Source organism: Rhinopithecus bieti, unplaced genomic scaffold (assembly GCF_001698545.2).
Source record: "Rhinopithecus bieti isolate Rb0 unplaced genomic scaffold, ASM169854v2 scaffold_36008, whole genome shotgun sequence".
NCBI lineage: Eukaryota > Metazoa > Chordata > Mammalia > Primates > Cercopithecidae > Rhinopithecus > Rhinopithecus bieti.
Genome location: NW_016816204.1, coordinates 2590608 through 2603326, shown reverse-complemented (window position 1 = coordinate 2603326; position 12719 = coordinate 2590608). Strand labels below are relative to the sequence as shown.

The window sequence follows — 12719 nt, the reverse complement described above, 5'->3', positions numbered from 1 at the left end:
ATAATAACTGTTCTGACTGGTATGAGATGGTATCTCATGGTGGTTTGATTTGCATTTTTCTAATGATTAGTGATGTTGACCATTTTTTCATATTCCTTTTGGCCACATGTATGTCTTATTTTGAAAAGCATCTGTTTGTGTCCTTTGCCCACTTTTTAATGGGGTGTTTTTTTGCTTGTTAACTTGTTCAAGTTCCTTATAGATTCTGGATATTAGACTTTTGTCGGGTGTATAGTTTGCAAATATTTTCTCCTGTTCTGTAGGTTGTCTGTGTACTCTGTTGATAGTTTCTTTTGCTGTGCAGAAGCTCTTTAGTTTAATTAGGTCCCATTTGTCAATTTTTGTTTTTGCCACAATTGAAAAGCCAGTATTTGAACCTGGATCGTCTAACTCCAGAACCCACCCTGTCTCTACCATGCTAGGCTGTCTGCAAGGTCCTTATTGGTTCTCCATGGCAACAGGGAAACAGCCCTGATGCTTCTTACTAACATAGTCCCAGGGCCTCTGCTTGCATTCTTCTTTTTCCACACACTCTGCCGAGCCTGGATTATACCTTAGGCTGTGGGAATCAAAGGCTGGGTGGTACCAGGCTGCTGGAGCCTTCTGTGTGGCTCTGGAGTCAGGAAACTGGAGATTTGAGGGGGCACACAGGGAGATGTTGCAGTAATTCCAGTGAGAGATGACTCACTGCTTATCTGAGAAGTTGGGGCAAAGCTGCCACTTGTGACCATACCGTGAATAGGGAAGAAATTGCCAGGTAGACAAAATATCCTCAAATATTACTGTATTTTTTTCCCCTTTTTGGTCCTCTCCAGGGTAATCTATTACTTGGGGAAATCAGACCTCACCTGACACCTCCTGTTGTCATTCACCTGGTGAACACAAGGGGCCATGTCACAGCTGTCCTTCTGCCCCTCCACATGCTCTGGAGAGCTGGACTCCTCAGCAGTGCTTGGTCCACAGGAGAGAAGGATAGGGCAGAACCGTGACGGCCAGGGGAGGTGATAACCACATGCTCATCTGGTTCCCAGCTCTTGCTTTTATACCCACGCCCCACAGGGAGACAGCAGTTATCCACTGGACCCACTTTACAGATGAGGACATGAGGCTCAGAGAGGTGCAGTGGTTGCCAAGCTCATGAAGCCAGGGAGCTGCAACGGCCTGGGACAGCCACATTTTCAGTCACGGTGGTATTTTCTGTCCCCGCCCCCAAGGGCCGAGAGTGGTTATCCCTGCTAGGGCAGGGTCCTCACTGCTCCACCCACCCTCATCTCTGCCCTGAGAGCCCCCGATACAGGTGTCCATAGAATGGAAAAGGCTGGCACCCTTCAAAGGACGCCAGGAGCATTGGATGAGCACTGCCCAGCCAGCCCCTGCCCACCTTCCGCAGGAAGCCCGCCTGGGTGAGTTCTGAGAGCCTTCCTAGCACTGCGCTGCAAAGAAACTGGAGCCCTCTCTGCCTCCATTGCAGAGGGGACACGCTGACCAGGATGGAAGTTGGGGGACTGGGTGTGGGGAGAAGCCATCCCACTGCAGGGGCCGAGGCTATCCATCTTTGTGCCCCTGGTTCCATGCCAGTGCCTGAGGCATGGGAGGTTCTTGGAAATGTAGTCAGATGCTGGGTGAAGCCCCGGGAGGGGCTACGAATGCTTCTGCTAGGAACTCCTAGAGGGGCGGCACAGAGAGGGTCTTTGATGCCACCAACACTCAGAGAGTCTCTGGCTTTCGTGAGGTCATGGCTCAGGAGAGGAGACACTTCTCCTTTTCATTTGTAAAACAGAAATGATATTTGTCACCTTTTCTTCCCTGAGGCCTAAAGAGATGACAAAATGCTGCTGGTCCCACCCTGAGCCCGTGGACTCCACAGCAGGGTGTGGGGTGGCCCCTGACAGGCCTGGACGGTTTGCTCTGTGCTTGCTGGTGGACACGCTTCAGCCCTCTGTCTCCATTGCCCCAAATCTGGTCTGTGGCTCCTGGGCCCCCACCAGCATGGAGGGCAGGGGTGGGCCCCAGGAGCCCCTGACCACCAGTGACTTCTTGTCTCCAGCCGCCCTCCTTCCTCTTGATCCCCCCCGACCCCTGGCCACCTCCTCACAAGGATGGCTGTGTGCTGAGGGACTGTGGCTTCCCTGGGCCCTGGGAAATTTATTACTGAGGTTTCAGAGGACTCTATGAAAAGGATCTGGAGAAAAAGTATGGAAAATAAACAAGCCAGTTCCCAGCTCAGCCTCTTCTGAATGCCACAAGTAAACAGCCACCTAGGAGGCCAGCCCGGGATGTTCTTATTTGGCCTCTGTGGTTACACCTGCCCCTTCCCCGCCCAGTTCCTCCTCCTTGACTTTGAGAGCCTCATAAGTCAGGGAACACACCCTCCGCTGGCCAGTCCTTGTGCTGCAGGGACGCTGGTGGCCGGACACAGGAGGAACATGTATATGGGAGAGAAGACGGCCAGGGGTCCCAGCTCAGCCCTGCTCCCTCTGAGTCAGTCCCAAGCTTGGACCCTCCCCAGCAGGCAGACGGTGACCTCTTGGTTGGTTGGTGAGTTTAACTTTGATGGTGCAGAATGATGGGACTTTTCTCCAGTTTTGTGGCATCTGAGAACCTTTACTTCTTAAACATTGCTTTAGGTTGGATAGACCAAAGCTAATTTTCTCGTTATGTCTCTCCAAGGTGGGGCCTACCTGTGAGCAAACCCTCATACGTTCATTTACTTTGTAGGCTACCTGAACAAAAATGTCAGATTTCTTTGCTTTGGGCTCGATCCTATCAGCTCAGGGCTGGTGGTGTAAGGTGGCACGAATGATTTCCAGAAACTCAGGCACTCTTCTGAGTGACTAGGTCTGTGGGATAGGAAGCACATTTTCCATCTCTTAATAACTTCGATTTACTTAGTGACCAACTTTAAAACCAAGCACCCGGTGAGAAGCGGGAGAGCCGGGCTTGGCAGTGGAGGGTCCTCACCTTGCATCCATGGAGTGGCTGAGGGCTCTTCTCATTCTCTGTGGCTGTGCTGAGCTGAGTCTGCAAGCCTCTGGGATTTGGGGAGTGGGGCACTGCCAGAAGGTTCTGGTTCCTGCTTTGTCGTGCTGCTGCCAGGCTTCTGGAGAGGGTGGTTGTAGGGTGAGTCCTGCATTCCGCACGTCCACTTGTTCCAATTCTACATATTGGGCTTCCGAAGAAAGTTCTGGTTCATAAGACGGCTTCACAGCTTAGCCGTCTGCAGACTAGTCTGCAGGTTGATCAGCTTTCTGTCGTGTGCGTGCTGTTCCTGTTCATACATGCCGCTCCGATGCCTGCCTGTGCCAGCCCCAGCCCACACAGCTACCTGAGATTTAGCCCTGGGCGTCCCCCCCACCCTTTCCCGCTTCCCCCTTCTCCTCCCTTCCTCTCCAGCTGCCTCGCCATCTGCAGGATTCTGGAAAGTGCTAACGTGTGTGAGCCAAACAGTGCTATCTGAGGAAATATTTTGAAAACACCCTGGGCCACCCGCTTCCCCACACTGTGACTATGCTGATTTTCAGCAAGGAATTCACAACTCCAGCCACAGGGCAGGGCTACAGGTGCCTGGCTTTCCTCTGGAGACTTCCAGGGGCTTGTCAGGGACCCAGAGACAAGCTGAGGGCCTGTCCTGCAGGGTTGAGGATAGACATGTCTGAAGAGGCCCCGAGAATAGGAACCTAGAACCTGCCAGTCATGAAGCAGTGTCAGCCACCAGAGGATGAAGAACCGACCGTGATCTCACAGGTCAAGCACTTGCCTTCTTTTTACCCTGACACATGCTATTTCTCTTTCACTTTTCTTCCTTCTTTTGCATCTGGTGTAGGTGTCTGGGGGTAGCATGCACAGGAGACAATCATAGTAAGAGCAGCTGGCGTGCCTAGCACTACCCTGAGCACCTCCAGGGCGTCCTCGCTGAGTTCTCACCGGAAGCTCCAGAGGTGGCTCCGGTTATTCCCAACATTTTACAGATGGGAAAACAGAGGCAGACAGGCTGGATAAGTTGCTGACATGCCACAGCTGGTGAGGGGCAAAGCTGGGCCCAAACCCCGCAGCTGACTCCAGAATCTGTGCTCTCAGTACCACCTGTGTGTGCATCTGTCCCGTTGTGGCTGCACCGAGAGGAGAAACGGCACACAGCCATTCATTTTCAAACCGTGGCCAGTGCATGTCATTGCATTCTGACTGGGAAGCTCTGGCAATGCTGGCATTGCATGGCCCATTGTGGGCACTAGCAGTGAGCCTCGGCCTTCTCCAGGTCTGACTCTGGTACCTGTTGGCTGCCCTGGGTGGGGCATTTTGGATTCTGCATCAGGGTCTTTTGCCCGCTCTGCTGATTCTGCTCCCCGTGCCCTGACCTGGTCACAGGAAGGGTGCAAATGGCAGTGAGTGTGGTCTCAGTTAGCAAGGGGGAGCTGGCAGATCAGGGACTTCTGCCTCCCTAGTGGTCATTCCAGCAAGACAGAAACCCCACCCTGAGTGATGTCTGGACCTGTGATCTTTCAGCAAATATTTCTTCCCCAGCCTCACCTGGACTCGGTATCCCACGTTCCAAATTGTCCTCATTTCCCAGACACACACACCCTGCTCTCTGTAGCCTTCCCAGCTGCCAAGGACATTCCCTTCTTCCCCCTTTTTCCCTTGGCTTGGATGCCACCTTCTCCTGGAAGCCTGGGTGGTGACCCTCCCCATGGCTGCCCATGGGTCCCCCTCGCCGCACTTTGCCCACAGTATTGTGATTGCTGGTTCAGTGTTCTGTGGTCTGCACCAGGCAACGGGATCTGCAAGGGCAGGACAGCTGTCTGCCTTGTTCATCCTTGTAGCCCCCGACTTAACAGTGAGTGCCGCTACCTGTTTATGGAAGGAATGAGTGACAGATGTGGCACAGGACCCTCAGGGGGCTGCTGGCTAGGAGGGTGGGGCAGGCCCAGTCCAGGATGCTCCTGTGAGGGAGTGCTTCGTGTCTGGGGAGGGTGGCAGGAGTCATGGTGAGTGGGAGGGGTGGCTAACATGGGCCAAGGAAGGGACAGGAAGAGTGGGACCCCAGCACATGGCCTCTTGAGGTCATTATCCCGTGGGTATTGGGCTGGGATACTGAGGATGAGCCTGAAACCCTTCTAGAAGCCTCTCCAGTCCCGCCACTAGTCTGTCTGCCTGCCCTGGATACCCCTTTTTGGGCTGGTGGCTGGCTGCATGTTGGGCCCACTGCTCAACCCCACCAGCATGTGGACAGCCGTTCAACTGCTCAACGGCCCAGTCCCCATCCCCAAATAACGAGGCCTCCCGTGGCTGAGTCGTTTCCCTGAGCAGAGAGAAGGAAGTCCTGCTGGCCGGCTGCCTCCCCATGGGTGGGTAGAAGTGTTCTGTGGCCCCAGCTCCAGCCCTCAAGCTGTCTGTCCTTGCAAAAGTAGTGGGGCGCAGAGTGCTGGGTTCTTGGGCATCACCTGTCCAGGTATTGCTCACCTATGCTCATGCTGACACTGCAAGATGGAGGGACTTTCAGGCTGGAAGAGAGGAGACCTGGGTGCCCCAGTAACCACCTTTGATTCCCACTGTGATGAGTCCACAAAGGTGGACATGAGGGAAGACTTGGGGAAGGCTTCCTGGAGGAGGCAGGCATTCCAGTGCATGAGGGAAGCTGGGCAAAGGCACGAGGATGGGAAAGTTCAGATCGAAGACAGAGACTGGTGAGGAGTCTGACTGGACTGAACTGAAATGTATAGATGCACAAGGAGAGAGAGACAGGCAGGGTGGAGTTGTGGTTACGCACATAGGCTCTAGAGCCAGGCTGCCTTCATGGGAACCCCAACTCCCCACTTACTGGCTGTGTGGCCGTGGCCAAGTAGCTTACCTTCTTTGTGCTCAGTTTTCTCACCACTGGTACCCACCACATGGGGATGATACGGGAATAAAATGTATTTCTATACAAGTGTTGAGAGCAGTGCCTGGCACACTGAGCATCAAGAAGGGTGAGCTGATATTATATAGGTATATGTTTTAATGCAGCTAGAAAAGGAAATCGAGGTCAGATCATAGAGGCCCTTGAATGTCATTCTTTCCATTCACTAAGCACCTGCCATGTGCCAGATTCTTCACAGTCATTCTCACCAAGCCCCTACAACCTGGCAAGGTTGTTATCAATGTCTCCATTTCACAGATTAGGAAACTGAGGCTCAGAGAGGTTGAGTAACCTGCCCAAGGTCACTCAGTCAGGGAGAGTCAGAGCCAGTAATAACACCAGGTCTGCTGTCGCTTGAGTCTTCCCTCAAAGTGAAGATTGGAGAGACATGGCAGGGGCATCACAGGGATGAGCCCTGGGCTGGGGCTACAGTCAGGACCAGAACAGGAATGTGGCAACTGTGGGTCCCTGGAACAGGGCGGAGACGGGGAGAGATGCCAGGCGGGCCTGGAGGGTAGGGAGGCCCGGAGGCCACAGCATACAGCTCACCATTCATAGCCCAGGGCAAACCATTGAGTCATTTGGGGAAAACATGACATCACTGAGTCTCACTGTCTGCCGCCCACCTGCTGTCTGCCCTCTGTGGTTCTCCTGATGACCTCAGTGCTCCAAGTCCTGCAAGGGGACCCACACACCCCAGGTCGCAGGGCCAGGTCAGCACCCCAGCTTCCTGCACTGGGTTTCCCTCCCCAGCCACTGTCTCCCACTTTCCCACCTCTCCCCTCCCTGCCTGGGGCCCTTGCCCCAGCCCTACTCATACACACTGCTGAGGCAGAAGCTTCTGGAAGTGGCACTGGGCATGAAGAGCTTCCAGAAGGGCTTCCATGCCAAACCCTTGATTGGAATTCCAGGCGGGGAGGGGACAGCTCAGAAGCCTGTGTCGAGCTTTTAGAGTTGCTTTTCCTTGAGAATGGTGCTGCTGTTTGGGTGGGATCACTTTTAAAAAGTAGAGCCTGGTAGAGCTATGTGACCAGCACTATGCCATGACCTAGAGGAGATTCCGACTGACGGGCAGGCCCCACCTTCCTGGATATACAGTTGAGTGTCTGAGAGTTCTTTCTGTACTAAGCATCTTTGAGCTGAGTGCTTTATTTTCATCCATCTGATTGCACAAGGTAGTCTCATTTTACAGATGCCATCCCTGAGGCCCAGAGAGGTTAGGCAAGTTGTCCAAGGCCACACAGCCAGGATTCACACCCATAACTGTCCAACTCCAGATGTGCTCTTAGCCACTCTGCCATCCGGCCAGAAATGAAGCCACCAGAGAACCATAGAAGGTGGAACATACGCAACATTTGCCCCATAAATTGTACAGTGCAGACAGGAAGTACAGGGAGTTTTCATGTCAGAGTGTAGGTCACTCCCTAGAGTGGCTTGAAGTCTGTAGATCCATTTAGGAGAACATCCAGCTTCACTGGCTGTGCAAATCCCACCCATGCAGCTGTTTGGGGTGAGAAGTTTCTTTAAATGTTGTTGACTCTCCTCTCTGGAAGGAGCACGGGGACTCAGGGGGTGCCTGTCCTGGTGTTGGTGGCCACACCTGGAAATGGACTATGAGTCAAGCCAGGGGCCCAGTGCCAGCTTCTTTGGCCTGTCTGTGGGTGCAGATGCCAGCCTTTGCAGCTGCTGCTGCAACTCACAGCTCTCTCCCTATGCCACCCCCATCAGGCCAGCTGGAGTGGAGGGGCCAGTGGCTGGGCCCTGTGCAGAATGATACCCTCTCACCTTTGCAAGGGAAGTGTGATTATCCTTGCTTTCCAGGTGAGGACACTGAAACTTAGAGAAGTTTTCTGGCTGCCTGAGCTCCCTCAGCGGGAAAGAGGTAGAACTGAGACTCAAGTCTTCTTTCTGCAGGGAGATGGCCAGTTTCTTCCTAGAGGAGGGAGGAGCCAGCCTGCCCTGTGGCACTGGGTGGCACAGCCCTGTTCGGTTCTCTAGGGCTTGCACTTCTGATTCATTCTGCAGTCACCGGCTGCCTGTGATTCGGGAAAAAGACCCTCTAGGGTAGGAGAAAAGTTCTTAGAGCACTTAATGAAGCCATAGAGGCCCTTTCCAGGCTTTGGGAAATGTTCCTTCTCCACCAAGATGCCAACACCACCCTGGTCCTGGCTGTACCTGTCCCTGGAAGGGCCTCACTGCGGTGACTGATTACCCAGCATGCAGCACATTGCCATTGCTCTCAATGGGCAGGTGCTGTGGGGACACAGGTCTGCTGGCCTGCCATCTTCTGGGGTCCCCCATGCCTTTTAAGGCCTACATCAATGTACCCCAAGCCTCAGTTCTGTGTAGTTTGTACAACTCTGGCCCCTACCCCAAGGATTTCTGGGAAGCCCCCAGGAATGCTGCTAAGTCCACAGTCTGCCCTCCCCAGCCCCAGTCTCATCAGGCTTCAGGGGTGGCCATTCCTCCCCTATAGGAGAGAGAGAACTCAAACCAGTAACTCCCCCTCCTCAGACTCAGGCCCAATCATTGCAGTAACAATTTCTGGGGACCTGTCTTTGTTCTTGCAGAGAAGGCAGCCTTTAAAGTTAGACTGGAGGGGCCATTTTGCTTCCAGTTGCCCCCAAATTTTCCTTTCTGTGATAGGATTTGTCCTTTGTCTCTGCCTAAATTCAAAGACTTGTTAAAATGACTTTTCTCAAACAAGAGGCTAGCCTCAAAATAACTTTGCCTCTACAGATAGAAAACTGGAATCTACTTTTATTTTGGTTTTACTTTTATTAAATTTTATAAAATCAATAATACATGTCCACGGTGCAAAGTTGAAAAGGCACAAAACAGTCTATGTGCGGTCTCTTTCCCATGCCGGACTCGGACACTCAGCATTGTTAGTTTCGTGTATGTGTAAGCTGCATTTAACTTGTCCAGCTTTAAAACAAAACCCTTCCCAGTTTCACAATTAGGTCGACCGAGGTACAACCTGAAAAATAACCTGGAAATAGCATCGGGCCCCCTGCAGCGTCCAACTCTTCCCAAGGACTGTTATTATGATAATGATCATTGCTAAGGCTGCCCCTTCCCAAGCAGTGCTGCTGCCCACAGTCCCAGCCCCCAGACCTGAGCAGCCACCCACGCAGCATGAATGCAGCCAGCCCCAGCCTGCCCGCTCAGCTTCCAAGCCTAGCAGTCTCAGGCTCTGGGCTAACCCTGCCCTCCCAGCTGCCCCTTCTACATCGTCCCCTCTTGTCTTGCAGGGCAGTAGCCACAGCTGGGGCTGTGGGGTCAGGGCATGGCAAGGGTGATCTGACCAAACTATGCTGCCTCTTAGCCAGACTGTGTATTCGGAGTCCCCTAAGCTCGATGTTTTTTGTTTGTTTGTTTGTTTATTTGAGACAGGGTCTCACTCTGTCACCCAGGCTGGAGTGCATTGGTACAGCCATAGCTCACTGCAGCCTTGACCTCCCAGGCTCAAGTGATCCTCCCACCTCAGCCTCCCAAGTAGGTGGGACTTCAGGTATGCTCCACCTAATTTTTAAAGTTTTTTTTTTACAGAGGGGATCTTTCTATGTTGCCCAGGCTGGAGCTTGATTGCTTGTTTGTTTGTTTGTTTGTTTGTTTGTTTGTTTGTTTTGAGACAGGGTATTGCTCAGTTGCCCAGGTTTGAGTGCAGTGGCACGATCTCGGCTCACCACAACCTCTGCCTCCTGGATTCAAGTGATTCTCCTGCCTCAGCCTCCTGAGTTGCTGGGATTACAGGTGTGCACCACCACACCCAGTTAATTTCTGTGTTTTTAGTACAGACAGGGTTTCATCATGTTGGCCAGGCAGTTTTTTTTTTGTTTTTTTTTTTAAAGAAGGTATCCTATCAGCTGCCTCTGAGCCACTAGCTGAGAAGGGAAGTCCATGAAGCATTTAACAGTAGTAACAGCACCACCACGTCCTCTTATTGAAGAAGCCTCTATGCTTCTTCCTGTGCCTTCCTATGCCTCTATGCTGATTTCTGGAGAAGCCAGTCACTTGCCTGGTCACACTGTACAAAGTGGCTCAGGGCTGGACTCGCTGGCTTATGTCTATAATCCCAACACTTTGGGAGGCCAAGGTGGGCAGATCACTTGAGGTCAGGAGTTGGAGACCAGCCTGACCAATATGGTGAAACCCCATCTCTAATAAATATACAAAAATTAACTGGACATGGTGGCAGGCGCCTGTACTCCAGCTACTCGAGAGGCTGAGGCGGGTGAATTTCTTGAACCTGGGAGACAGAGGTTGCAGTGAGCCAAGATCACGCCATTGTACTCCAGCCTAGACGATAGACCGAGACTCTGTCTTGACAAAAAAAAAAAAACAAAGTGGCTTAGCTGGGCTTGGATCTCCAACGTGCTGGGCCCCAGTCACCAGGTTCCTAACCCCGTGCTGCCAGGCTTCCCCAGAGGGTCTCATGAACTCAATAATCTACCCCCTTCATCCACAAGGTAACCTCTCATTCCCCAGAGCTCATGTAATAACAAGAGTAGTAATCATAGTAAACCTTCTTTACCCTTTACTATGTGCAAGGCGTTGTTCTAGAAGCACACACATTGATCACTGAGTCCTCACAGCACTCCCAGGGGGTAGGCGCTGTCCTTATACCCTTTTTGCAGATGAGAAGCCCAAGACACAGGAGCTTGCCTGATGAGCAGCCCATGTTTAAAGGACAGCGAGGAGCCGGCCTCTAGGGAATGCAGGGCTCTTCTTGTACCCAGAAGTGAGGCACCCTGCCTCTTCTCTGTGGAGCCTTTGGAAATGGCCTCCGAGGGTCCCCTGCTCAACACAGCTCTGTGGGTCAAGAGCAGGAGCGTTTGAGGCACAGATAGATGATGTCTGGACCTCTCCCCGGATGCCTCCTCATGTCTGACCTTGGGGGCCCAGTGCCAAGGGGAAATTTAATAACATACCAGGTTTCTCCTTGCCCTGGTACAGGTTCCTTCCCTTCCCTTCCCTCCTCCCTGCATCCTTCCTTCCTTTCTTCCTTCTTTCCTTACATATTTATCCAGTGCCATACAGCGATAGCGCACACACGTTACCTCTGATACAAGGTGGAAAGTGATATGAATGGTGCAAGGTAGAGAGAGGAATGGTGCTGGGAGAGGAGCGTGTTGTAGGAGGCCCTCCCTTCACATCCTGGCCTGAAACTTCCAGCCAGGTGGCTTTGGGCGGGTCGCTCAGCATCTCTGGACCTCTGTTTCTCATCTGGATAATGAGGGAGAGGTTGGAGGTGAGGACCCAGGTTGCCTGCCAGGCTCTTGTGAGAATTGGAGGTGTAAAAGGGCTTTCTTTTTTTTTTTAGACGAAGTCTCGGGAGAGGGGTTAGATGGCGGGAGAGGGGTTAGATGGCGGGAGAGGGGTTAGACTAGGGCCCTGGGAGATTGGTTATGGCTGTGGGGGAGGACAGAGGGAGGCTCTGGGGATGTGTGGGGTTTGGGCTCGGCGGTAAGGGACGGGTGGAATTTGGCCCGGCACAGATGGGGGAGGGGGTGGTGCTTTGGGCACCACCAGCCCTAGGCTCATGGTTGCCACCCTCCCTTCGGGCACCGCCTTCCCTTTTCTGCATTTCCACCCAGAGATGGACTGTCAGCTTTGAATTCTTTTTAGGAAGTGACTTTATCGTTTATTTTTTTCTATATCTAAGGCAGGCAGAATATTATTTTTATAATAATACTAGATGCTTAGCATGTAAAATTCAAGTACAATGGGTAAATACAGAGAAGAATGCAGTAAATCGCCACCAATCCCACCACCCAGATGGAACTGTTTAGCTATTTGGTCTGTATGTGTATAGACACCTCAATAGGCAGGCCTACCTGGCGGGCGTGGGAGCACGGGGGCTGGAGGGCCAGAAAGTTTTATAAGCACAGGGAAAATGCACAGTTTAATTTACCTTCAGGCCAGAGTTGTAAAGATTGTCTGACCTGAAACAGCCCTTCCCTTCTGTCCGCTGCCTACATAACTGTATCGGATGGGGAAAGAGAGAATGGGGAACTCTCAGGCCATGGCCTTCAAAATCTCCCCATTCAGACAAATTTCAGAAAAGGAGCCAGTCTCGGTGAGCATATTCCAGCTCTAGAACAGTGGCTTTCCCCCACCTTTTAGACTAAAACCTCAGACACAGACACCCACACATAACTGAAACAAAAGCCTTATGAAACCCATATTTTGGCTGGGCACAGTGGTTCATGCCTATAATTCCAAACACTTTGGGAGGCTGAGGTAGGAAGATCACTTGAGCCCAGGAGATCGAGGCTGCAGTGTTTGCAGCGTTGTACTCCAGCCTGGGCAACAGAGTGGAAAAAAGAAACTCATGCTTATCAACTCATGCTTATCATTATGATACAGAGGCATTCTGATATTTTCTAATCTACACAATGCTGTTGTGTTTAAAAAAGAAAAAAAAAGTTTATCTTAACCTACCAAATTGCTGGCACAGCCTGCAGTTTGAGAAATGTCACTGTTGACCAGCAATTTTCAAACGTTCGTGTACGTCAGACTCAACTGCAGAGTGTGCTGAAACAACTTGCTCCCAGTCCTGAGGTTCTGAGTCATTAGGTCTGGAGTGGGACCTGAGAATTCGCATTTCCACCAAGTTCCCAGGAGGGGCTGATACTGCCAGTCTGGGGACCCCACTTTGAGACCCACCCTCCTAGGGTGTTTTTAAGGCAACATGCTCCCTTGGCAAAGACCATCAGGGGATTTGCTTTATTGAATGGATGAGAATTGCTGATCGCTAACATGTGAACTGTGGATCTCTGAGATACTTGAGGATGCTGGTCAGGCACTGTCGTTGGGA

General features: G+C 52.1%; 1 protein-coding gene across 1 annotated transcript in view; it reads left to right on the top strand.

Moving 5' to 3' along the window:
- The first annotated feature begins 523 nt into the window (after positions 1-523).
- CHST3 (carbohydrate sulfotransferase 3) overlaps positions 524-12719 on the top strand; it is a 45392-nt gene continuing 33196 nt past the window's right edge. The window contains 1 exon segment of the mRNA XM_017854645.1: positions 524-1403. The gene's annotated coding sequence lies outside the window, so the exon portion shown is untranslated.